Below are 12,522 nucleotides of genomic sequence, written 5' to 3'. Positions count from 1 at the left end.
GTTGAACAAATCTGGATTGCTGTTAAGTCTTTTTTCTTTTAGAATGGGTTACAGGTTTCAGTTCATTAACCTGTAAATCTTACAACTTCTTTTACATCATATTCTCAAGATAACTTAAGGTTTTATATATTTAAAAAAAAGTGACCTCTCATCTCCGACAATACATTAAAGGTGTGAGGTTAGAGTCTGCCTGTATCCAAATCTTGAGTCAGACTGGTTCTATTTTCCAAAGTAGGAATTTATAAAATGTTACATGGACTGGCTGCTTGCAGATCGTGTTTTCATCTTTGACAACTAATGGAGCAGCCATGGGGACAAAATTAGCACCTCATTATGCCAACATTTTCATGCACAAGTTTGAACAAGAATTCTTTGCTGCATAGGACCTCCAACCAGCACTATCCACCAGAAATACTGACATTTTCTTCCTTTTGGACCCATGGCCAGGAATAATTGAAACAACTACACAGTGATATCAACCGGTTTCATCCCACCATCAGACATTCCATGGACTACTCCTTATCTGTCTTGTTCTTGGACAACATCTCGATCAAGGACCGGCACCTCAGTACCTCACTCTTCCGCAAAACCATGAATAACCTCCATGGTGCTGAACTTCTCTAACTTCAACCCAAAACATGTTAAAATAGCTATCCCCTACGGACAAGCCCTACTCATACACAGGATCAGATAAGGAGGAATTTAACTGACACCTGAAGGTGCTGAAGGACACCCTCTTAAGAATAAGGTATGATGCTGAACTCGTTGATTGCCAGTCCCAACATGCCACAGCGAGAAACCGTAATTACCACCTCAGGAGACAGACATGAGATGCATCCGATAGGATACCCTTTGTTGCACAGTACTTCCTGGGACTGGAGATATTACGCCATGTTCTTTGCAGCCTGCAACACATTGAGGATGAGCACCTTCCCAAGATCTTCCCTATGCCTCCACTTTTCATCTTTAAACAACTGCCAAATCTTAGACAGACCATTGAACTGGGCAAACTGCCCAGCTTTCAGGACAACATTGACCACAACACCGTACAACACTGTCATGGCAACCACTGCGAGACATGTCAGAATGTTGACACAAATACCACTTTTACACGTGGAGACATCACCCACCATGTACGTGGCAGGTATTCATGTGACTGTCAATGCTGTCTATCTCATACACTGCAGGCAAGGATGCCCCGAGGCATGGTACATCAGTGAGAGCAGACGACAACGGATGAATGGACACCGCGCAACAGTTTCCAAACCGAGATATTCCCTCATGGTCGGTGAATACCTCAGCAGTCAGTGACATTTGACCTCTGATCGTCAGATGACCATCCTCTAAGGCGAGCTTTGTGATACTCAATAACGCAGTGGCTGAGCAGAGGCTGATAGCCATGTTTGATACCCATAAGAATGGCCTAAACCGGGACCTTGGGTTCATGTCACACCACAGGCGACCCCACTACACTATATGCTCTCTCTCACATGTATACACACACACACTATTACATACTTGCTCTCTTGCTGTGAAGTCTAACTACTGTAACAGAAACTGCTTAACTACAAGCCCATCTATTGGTAGTTAACCAGCATTGTCAATCCTTGGGGATTAAAAGTAAACTATTTCAGGGAAAAATAAAGGCCTCCAAGTCAGTGACTTACTGACAGAAGTTCTAATGGAGTTGCCGAATGCAAATTAACACAGCTGCTTCACAAAGTGGCAGCTTGTCATGGAAAAATACTCTTTGCAGATGTATTCAGATATCTGACACCATAGACAGGGATGTCCTCCAAAAGTCAATGAATTACAAATTTGTATAACCTTGAATACAGCTCTAGTAAGAAAACCAGCATAATAACCTATATTTTAATATAGGTTTGTTTATTAGACAATTATTGCTCAATAGGAAGTGATAAAGTTACTAGGTTAAAATATAGATACAAAGGTTTAAAGGAAGGATAAGCCTTGTATTTGAAGATGAAAATGAGATCAATCTTTACAGATGGTTCAGGCCTAGTTTGTTTTGGGATTCACTTTCTGAAGTGAAAGACTTTTCAGAATTCTGATGAAGTTTGCAGCTGTAATGAATTCTGAATTGCATAGCTAAAAGTTGCTCTCACAGGGTGGATTGAACAGAGTAAGTCCTGTGCATCATGGAAGCTTTCTTTTTATCATTTTATGATGAAAGTTGTGGTTCTTGGGTAGGTTGGTTCAGTACAGTATATGTGGGTATTTTCTTCATCTCCCTGTTGGAAAGTATCAATTAATATCCTTATCTCCTTTATCAATCAAGTTAGAAGGCCTAGCTCTCAAAAATCATGAAGGGTGGGAAAATGGCAAAGAACAGCAACATAGGGCAATTAAGAGATGAACAGAGCAATGAATAAGAATTCATAACTGCCTATTCCCATGTACTTGATGCAGAGAAGTCTTCATGAACTAATTGTACCTGGCTAGATGATATGAGCCAGCCATTCTAATACTTAGCTCAGATGGCCGGACGATTGGTTTTCACTGTAGAGTGACATCACTGCATGAGTTCAATTCCCACAATGGCTGAGGTAAACCTCCCTTGCCCAAGGTGTGGTGACCACTACAGTGTCTCTATAATGAAAGATCAGTAGGACCATGGCAACTATCTTTTGGTTTTCTTGGTCTGGGAATAAGTCTCTGTAGTGCCTGATGTGGGAAACAGTTTGAAGCTTTGATTTTAAGATTTTTATTATTAATGTTTAAAATCTTTTAAACTTTTTTTTCTATGAACAATTTCTTCAATGCAAATTGGCTTTAACATAATTGAAAACTTTAAACTATTATTTACAGACATGAACTTTCCTTACCTATATTGGGTATAACACAACACAATTCCTACCCCATTAGTTTAAATCGCGCAGCTGTTGTGTGATTCATTACGAATCAAGATCATAAGAGAACGGACTGTACAGGTGTTTAGCTTTGTGTTGTTTTTTTTGTGTAGTTCAATTTGTTTTTCTATTACAGAACATCTGCAGACTCATATGTATCCATATAACTGCTGTAAAAGTGAAACTTGATGTATCAATCCGGTTGGAATCTGACTTGTCTGGTATTAACATCAGAGGAAAATCCTAACAGTAGTCTATCTTATGTCAGGTCCTGTCAATCCTTTACCTTGTACTTGCTGAGCTACCTTGGCTCCCAAAGTGATGAGAATTAAAATTCAAAATTATAACATTTTAAAGTAAACTCCTTTTTAGATCAGACCTCTCCTATGAACATACTCCTCCACCGTGGGTGGCATGGTGGCACAGTGGTTAGCACTGCTGCCTCACAGCGCCCGAGACCCGGGTTCAATTCCCGCTCTAATGTAATCTAATGTAATCTAATGTAATCTAATGTAATCTAATGTAATCTAATCTTTGTGACCTGCTTTGGTCAATGACCCTTTGAGGGTTTGGTTACCGAATCTACACACTTGCATATCCCCCCACCCCATAACTCCTCCATCGACAGCTCTGCTGTCAGGTGCCTGAAATCCAAATTCTAGAATTCCATTCCTAAATGTGTCTGATCTTCAGTCACTCGTGAAAATCTGTCTCCTTGAACAAGCTTTCATCATACACTCGAATATTTCATTATGTACCTATGCCAAATTTTTTGATAACTCCTCTGCCATGCACCTTGGAACATTTTTATTGCAATAATACTTTATAAATGCTGGTATTGTTGATATTTAGAATTATGTCTAACATTTACAGTAACTATCCTTCAGTGTTAAAAGGCTTTACTTTCAATAAGTCAAGAGTTACACTCCCTTATATTTGAGTTTCCATTTGAAATTCATCTACCTTTTCCAACATTGTATGCATGTACTTCATTAAAAGCTTCACTGAGAATGTGATATGCACCTGTCATTACATTCATTATACACTGCACAGTGATTTTGACATAGCTCTCAGCAACCAGGTTTTCACCAGTCAGTTTCATTCAAAAGGAAAAAGTAACTCAGTCTGACAAGGAGGAGAGAAAAGACAGAACCTTTTAAAAGTAGCAAGCCTACAAACCTCCACTTCGTTAACTAAGCATTTCCCCAACATTTCCAACTTTTGTATTGAATATTGATCTTGAGCAAGAACAAGTCCGGGAGAGAAGCAGTGAGGGTTGGTTGGGAAGGTGTTAGAGGCTGCAACTCGGTGCTCATGTAGTTGGGAAGAGGCCACAACCCTGAGATTTGGGTGAAGGGAGAGGTTGCAAAGTAGACTTGACAAATGGGGAGGCTCTGCATTGACCAGGAAGATCAAGGAGCAGGAATTCAGGAATGCAAGATTGCTGATGAGAAAAGGGGTAATGTGGGGGGCAAATTACGTCCATCTTAACTTTTAAAATGAAAATTTTATCATTATTTCATTTAGAAACATAAAATATTTCAAGTTGGAGCATATACTGTTTTAATTTTTCTTTCAATCACACATGTCCTTAGCTATGTGAAAAGATTAGTAAAGACAAATGTAGGCCCCTTGCAATCAGAAATAGGGCAAGTTATAAAGTGGAGCAAAAGGATAGCAGACCAAACGCACCTTTTGGTTCAATCTTTACAAAGGGTGTCACAAATAACACTCCAAAAATGTTGGAATACACAGGATCTAGTGAGATGGAGGAACTGAAGAAAATCAGTATTCATGAGGAAACTTGATAGGAAAAAAGGCCATTAAAATCCCAGGATCTGATAATCTGTATAACAGTGTACTTGAAGAGCCTGAAGAAAAAGTGGGTGTATTGCTGGTCATCTTTCAAGTTTCTATAGACTGGAATAATTCCTATGAATTTAAACTTAAATGGTTGTCATTTGAAGTGATTTTTTTTTTTCTTCTGCCTAACCACTCTGAATACCTAGTCATAATGGACATTTCTGCACTCTACACCAGCATCCTCCAGGATAACATCATTGCAACAGCCTTGGTACTCAATACCAACAACCACCAATCTCTAGACACAACATTACAACTTATCAGCTTCATCCTTGACCATAACCTCTTCACCTTCGCTATAACATCTTCACCTCATCAACCAGCTCTTCATTCAGGCACAGAACAGCCATGGGATCTAAATCTGCCAATATTTTTCATACACAAGTTCAAGCAAGACTCCTCTGCTGCACAGGACCTCCAACTGATGTTCTACACCAGATACATTGAAATTTTCTTCTTTGGAGTCATGGTGAGGAATCATTGAAATGAATACACAACTATATTAACGAGTCTGATGGTAGGATGAAACTTATCATGGACTGCTCTTCAGAATCAGTATCATACTTGGACAAGCGCATCTCCAAGGACTGGCAGCTCAGTCCTTCATTTTACTGCAAGCTCATGGATAACCTCATGATGCTGCACTTCCCTAACCCCAAGGCATGGTATATTGGCAAGACAGTACAGACGCTACAATGATGGAAGAATAAACACCTGCAGCAATTGCCAGACAGAGATGTTCCTTCCCAGTTGGAACAGTTCAGGTCAAGGACATGCATCCTCTAATCTTCAGGTAAACATCATCCAAGGTGGCCTTCAAGATCCACAACAATCAGAATCGTCAAACCGAAACTGATAGCCAAGTTCCGTGTCCGTGAAGCTGGCCTCAACCGTGATCATGGGTTCATGTTGCACTACATGGAACTTGTATACTGTTCTATATTTGTAAAGTCTTCCTTACTGTCCTGTTTTGACAACATCACCTTATAACGTATGATCTCTCTACCCTAATTAGTTTGTAAAGTTTTAGATTACTTATTACAGGTTTGGAATACACATGGAATACTGCATACAGTTCTGGTTGCCACATTACCAAAAGGATGTGGATGCTTTGGAGAGGGTGCTTTGATTCATAAGTTGAAGTTATGAACCTGAACATTCTGAGGCAAGATGGCTAACAACTGTGTCGCAACTGAAGTGGAATAAAACTGGCCCAATTGTCTCTTGACCAATTATCACAATAATTTGCATAATCAGTACAAATCTGTTAGAATATTTTATTGTTTGAATCATGAATAATTTCTGATCCATCAAAAATTAATGCTATGGCTGCAGAACTTGAGTACTTGGCATTTCTGTTGTCCATTTAAAATTGAGAGAAAAGCATGCATGGCAGTTGAACCTTGCAGACTTGTAACATTGCAGATCACTTCTTGGGGAGTGGTGAGCAGCAAAGCAGTGGTTGGAGGCAATGAAGATTGTAGAGCTTTGTGTGATGTTATCCCCATTCTATTTTGGCACTTTGTCAGTTGTGAAGACTCAGGTGTGTAGAATGAGGTAGTCATTGCAGAATTGGGTGTAATGCCAGTGATTTGAAGACTTGCCTTGTAACCTGGCCCAAGGAGTTATTGGACTAGATTCATTCAGAAAACAGGTATGAGCATGAAATATTAATCTTTTTTCATTCTCCAGCACTTAACACTTGGATAGGTAACAGTAAATGTGCACTGCATAAGGAGAATACATGATAGGTGTGCAATAATTAATTTTAGATTAGATTAGATTAGATTAGATTACTTACAGTGTGGAAACAGGCCCTTCGGCCCAACAAGTCCACACCGCCCTGCCGAAGCGCAACCCACCCATACCCCTACATTTACCCCTTCACCTAACACTATGGGCAATTTAGCATGGCCAATTTACCTAACCTGCACATCTTTGGACTGTGGGAGGAAACCGGAGCACCCGGAGGAAACCCACGCAGACACGGGGAGAACGTGCAAACTCCACACAGTCAGTCGCCTGAGGCGGGAATTGAACCCGGGTCTCTGGCGCTGTGAGGCAGCAATGCTAACCACTGTGCCACTGTGCCGCACAATTTTAATGTTTTAAATTTGCCTGTGCTTTCAATTCACTATTTTTCCACTATATTATTTCATCTTAGTTTGGCATTCATGATAGAAGTGTGGCAGAGATAATAGGCTAGGTTTCTGATCTAATTTACTGTGAACAAACAGATTATTAGTTTTAGATATAGCATATATTTAATTGAAGATCTCTTTGATTAAACACTTTAAACTATCTGTTCACTCTTCCTACATGTAGCTAAAATACATCAGGAATATCTTTTAAGTTCTGACAGTTGTGCAAATGTCACAATATAAGCCAGAAGTCTGTGAAAATGTTAACATTATCGTATTTTGACCAGGGGTAGCAAGCCAAATCAAATCAGCCTTCCTTTCCCTGGATTTGCAATATAGTGAAATTAAAATTTTCAATAACTCAATTCTGCCAACTGTTTTGACCAGACTTTTATAAATAACAGATCTTGGATATCAAGTTGATAACTTAAACAAAAATAACAACTTATTAATAATACAGTAACTGTACCTGCACAAAGCTAAACAACAATCTAATCTGATACCTACGATTTAAATAAAATCTTTCATCATATCCCCCACGGTCACTCAGACTAACATGTTTGAGAGAAACAAAAAAGAAAAATTACAATTTGCTAGCTCAATAAAGGTTTCAAATGATGGATGCCAAGCCTTCATGTAATCCTTGGATAATAAATAATTCATAACCATGACTGTCTATCTAATTTTGAAGTCGTTGTTGAGTGCAAAAACTTTTTGACCCCCAGAATGAATTTACTTATTTCTTACTGATTGGGATTCTTTTTGCAGAACATTCAACAGTTCTTCAACCCTACAGAAAACTATAGTAGAAAACCGCAATTTGTCCCAGAACTTTGAAAATCCCTCTGCATTTGCCAAAGCCAGTCAGTCCCAGTTTGATTTGCTGTTTATTTCATCAGTATTCTGTGGTTGGCTGGTTAGCATTTGTCTTTGAGGAGAAAGTGAGGTCTGCAGATGCTGGAGATCAAAGTTGAAACTTTATTGCTGGAACAGCACAGCAGGTCAGGCAGCATCCAGGGAACAGGAGATTCGACGTTTCGGGCACAGGCCCTTCTCCATTCCTGAAGAAGGGCCTGTGCCCGAAACATCGAATCTCCTGTTCCCTGGATGCTGCCTGACCTGCTGTGCTGTTCCAGCAATAAAGTTTCAACTTTGATATGCAGCAAGACCTAACTTGGAGATGTTGGTAGTGGACTGTGGTGGACAAAGATAAAAATCACACAACACCAGGTTATAGTCCAACAGGTTTATTTGGAAACACTAGCTTTCAAGGCACTGCTTCTTCATTAGGTGGTTGTGGAGAATAAGGTCATAAAACAGCATTTATATCCAAATGAGTACAGCAATAGTGTTGAATCATCTATAACATTCATTAGAATAGTAATGACATTGCACATTTTCCAGGCCAGTCATCAATTCAGTTGGCTGGTTGCGATGCTGAGTGACACCAGCAGCATGGGTTCAGTTCCCACACTGGCTGAGGTTGCCATGAACGACTCTCCTTCTCAACCTCTGCTTTCATCTGAAGTGTAGTGATCCTGAGTTTAAACAAACATTGTTTATCTCTGAGTAGCCCTATGGTATGGGGAGAAAGTGAGGTCTGCAGATGCTGGAGATCAGAGCTGAAAATGTGTTGCTGGAAAAGCGCAGCAGGTCAGGCAACATCCAGGGAACAGGAGAATCGACGTTTCAGGCATAAGCCCTTCTTCAGCCCTACCATATCCTATGGTATGGTAGGGCTATGCTGACTTTATCTTGGGGCAATGAGGTTTGAATCCCTGGGCTATATAGTAACCCCTCCGTCAAAACTGGAATCTTTTGGATGAAGTTTGAGGCACATCCTTGTGGTAAATTTAGTAAAGGTGTCTCATGGTGACAGGTGATGACCTTGCCATCTGCAACCCACTCCCCACTACATTATGATTAAGGCCATGGTTATAAACGGTATGTGATTTATTTATTTTATACATAAATTTCACATTCTATAAAACACATTCATATAATTTTGTTTTAGCATTTTTTAGATCTTAAATTAGTGCCAAGTGGGTTTAGTCTGACTCTAGGTCATTATTTTCAGAACAAGGATTTTATAGCAGTTCATGCCTCCAGGAGTATTAATGGAAATCTATTTATCGTAGGGATTTATGACAGGAAAGAAAACAATGAGAGGCATTAGCTGGCTAATAATTATTAGCTTTAAAAAAAGGGATTGTAGAGCTTTTGAGCAGCATGAATGGGAAGTAACTGATGCCAGTTGTGTATATAGTTTCTCCTATAATGGAGGTTACTCACAAAAGTTAGGAGAAAATTAGTTCAGTGGAAAAGATTTTAGTTTATAAAGTGTTCAGACCAAGAGTAAAATCTGCATTGGTTATTCAAAGCTGAGAATGTCTAAGATCTCAGTTGTCTGATGATTCACGAAAAAGGCTTCACAGCTCTCGGGACCAGAACTGAAAGAAACAGCACCTGGTTTGATTCGAAGGAAACTTTTTGTGGTTCTTGAGCACTTGTATATTGATTTGGTGGGTGGATATTTAGGATATTTTTTAATGTGAAATCTTTTAAAGTGTTATATTTGGACAGCCTTTTTTAAACTTTATTTCTTTTGTGTAATAAACGTTCAAGTTATTGATGACTTGCACACTGATGTTTTAGTGAAAGACGGCCACATTAAATTAGAAAAAGCAAAATTTGATCTGTCAGGCCAGATTTTGTTCTGGGCTCTCACTTGTCTAATAGTTACATCAGCTGGATCATAAACTCATTGACAGCCATGGAAGTCTGCTGAGGGCCACTCCTGCATCTTTCTGTCAATTCCTTCATCTCACATCCCCTCCCACTGTCACTCATCTGTGCCTAGGTCTTCCACGGTCCAAGACCTTGGACACCATGCTGGCAGCATCCTTGCTGACACTGCTGAGTACAAAAGTCTATGATTGGCAACTCTTGCTAGACTGAACTTCCACACGTGAGGATCAAGGGTCATGGAGAAAGACCTGCTGCTGGCCTATTGGATGTGTGAGTGGCATCTAATGTGGTGAGCACATAATGTGGCAGGTTTTTCTGAAAAGAGACTAAGAGCATTTGCTAGCTCACCAGTTGGTGGGTGAGACCCCTGTCATCTCTACAAGATTTCACCCTTGCATTAGTTAATACCATCATTGCGTTTGTGATGGAGCATCTTTGTTAGATCATCATTAAGTCCTTTATTGCAACAATGCCAATGAGTGAAGACCAGGCCTGAAGAGAATATCCCTGGACTCTAAAGAACCATTCTTCTAGATTTAATAGGCCTTCAAATAATTGTTACTCCATTGATTAATGTAAAATGAAGGCAGAATGATTGCCAAGCTAACAGGCATTCACAAGTCTACTTTTTGTGTACAGTTGCAGACCAGCTGTCTCTTAACCAAATTAAATTCCCTACTGTTGATTAAAACTATTGGATTGAAAATTGGGGTCTGTATAATCACGTGCATGCTGTCAATAATAATAATGAACTTGTCAGATAGGAAAAAAAATTGTCCCATTGTGCTGATGGCTGCTTTCCAAAGGGAAATTAATGAATGAGTTTGCCCTAGTAAACAAGGCATCTGTGAGCTGTTTTATACTTTTGGTATGCTGTTAAGTGACTTATTTGGCATAAATCCTGAGTTGTTACATGAGAATATAAGATTGTGCAAGAAATAAAGTAACATTTTGGTCTATTTATCTTGTCCTCCTATTCAAGCTGTCACCTGAAAGGATCCATTATGAACAGTGACCTTCTTGATAAACATTTTGTGGATCTCGACAAGCTTGCAACATAATGGGTGGAATATAGACTCAATAGGAAAACCTCCTTGGCATGTCTCAGTAACTGCATCAACTGTTAAACACTGGTAGGTAAAAAAAAGTTTGCTACCTGTCTGAAACTCTTTTTCAGGCTGATCCCTTCCCATGCCCCTTCCTACCTGAAACTAAAAGCTTTTTGCTGCAAGGGCACCCTATTTTTCTTACAATAACAGCCAAATTAGTTTTTTTGCAAAAGGTCACACGTGCAATTTGGCAAGTCCAAAAGTTTGGATAATTGCCAAGTGTGAGAAATAGGACCAGACACCAATGCACAGATCCTAATTGTTTGTTTTCTAGAAAATAACTAAATTCTAAAACACTTAATATAAGAATTCATTGAGTTAAATTACCGTTCTCTGCTAGATTAAAATTCTGTGGATCAGAAAATTCTGTCTAATTAGTAGTAAAATCATGATGAGTTGCAATTATCAATGTTAAAATTGTTCAGCTTTTATTAAGCAAGGGGTACCTTGTAAATTGTGACTTTTCATACATTGCTAGATTCTTTCTGTTTTTTTCATGCAACGATGACATTACATTCATAAACTTGCGATTGAGTTCTGCATTTGCATGTTAACTGTCCCATTTAAGATACCACAAAGTTGGTTACAATACTTTAATGGGAAGATTTAGTACTTCAGAGAGAACCAACTCCTCTCTAACACGGAAAGAAAAGAATTTCAAATGTAGAGTCTCATTCCGAAAGGGAATAAATTAAAAGTTAAAAAATCACTTCTTTTTTCTACATTTGCTTTTCTTAACCTCCATTTCTTTCCCCCCGCCCCCACCCCACCCCTTCATCTAAGCTTTCTCTTCTCTCTTTTTCTTTCTGCTCTTGATTTGACTCTAATTCACCACTGTCCTCAATCTTTGCACTCTTTCTTAATATTTAAATCGTATTGGTGAGGAAATACTGCATTGTTGCCTTCAATGTGTCAATATTATCTTGAACTTTTCCTGAACTAGGAAAAAGGACAAAGGAAACTGTCTAACTGATGGGGTACACTGCAAGATACCCAACTCAAAAGAAAAAAGCCAGAGCAATTCATGAAAGCATTTGGTAAAAATCTAGGTCTTGCTGATACAACATGCTTTTAGATGAAATTGGAAAAACATTTAGACCTTAATGTTCATTTGCCATCTTATTGGAAGTCCACAAGTAATCTTGTGTGTATTTTCTTTTCTAATTTTATTTTATTAAATGTGTATTGCTGGCAAGACCAGCATTTCTTGGCCATTCAAGTTGTCCTTCAACTGAATGACTTACTAAGGCACTTCAGAGGATTTTCTGGTGTCGTACATAGCACTGACCAGGTAAGGATGGCAGATTTCCTTCTCTAAAGGACTTTAGTGAATAGATCAGTTTCTTCATAACCATCGACAGTTATATTGCATTAAATTTACTCAAGCTGGCTGGAGTCGAGTGCAGATTAGGATTATCCACTTTTTTTTTAAACCAGAAGTCTTGTGGAGTAAATAATATGAATGCCTTGCACTATTGCAACCACTTATAATCATTGCAGAGACTCTGTTGAGATCAGGTGAGGAAGAGGAATTCAAGTGAAAGTGGTGGCATAGTGGTATTGTCATTTAGGCTGGTAATCTAAAGGCGAATGTATTGTTGGTGTGTTCAAATCCCACCATGACAGATAATGTAAATTGAGTTTAATAATATGCTGGAATTAGATTAGATTCCCTACAGTGTGGAAACAGGCCCTTTGGCCCAACAAGTCCACACCAACCCTTCGAAGAGTAACCTACCCAGTCCCGTTTCCCTCTGACTAATACACCTAACACTACAGGCAATTTACCAT

The 12,522-nt window shown here is 39.1% G+C and overlaps 1 protein-coding gene across 14 annotated transcripts in view; it reads left to right on the top strand.

Annotated features, from left to right (window-relative positions):
- Nucleotides 1-12,522, top strand: part of LOC122550578 (protocadherin Fat 3-like) — a 794,139-nt gene that overhangs the window by 32,952 nt on the left and 748,665 nt on the right. For 12 of the 14 annotated variants that reach the window (XM_043691532.1, XM_043691531.1, XM_043691530.1 and 9 more), the window contains exon 2: nucleotides 10,605-10,755. The exons of the other annotated variants lie outside the window; for them this stretch is intronic. The gene's annotated coding sequence lies outside the window, so the exon portion shown is untranslated. The remainder of the gene's footprint in view (nucleotides 1-10,604; nucleotides 10,756-12,522) is intronic. 14 annotated transcript variants of the gene reach the window in all.

The sequence above is a fragment of the Chiloscyllium plagiosum genome, chromosome 6 (assembly GCF_004010195.1).
Source record: "Chiloscyllium plagiosum isolate BGI_BamShark_2017 chromosome 6, ASM401019v2, whole genome shotgun sequence".
Lineage (NCBI taxonomy): Eukaryota > Metazoa > Chordata > Chondrichthyes > Orectolobiformes > Hemiscylliidae > Chiloscyllium > Chiloscyllium plagiosum.
The sequence above is the reverse complement of the archived record's forward strand: the minus strand, read 5'-3'. Positions and strand labels throughout refer to the sequence as shown.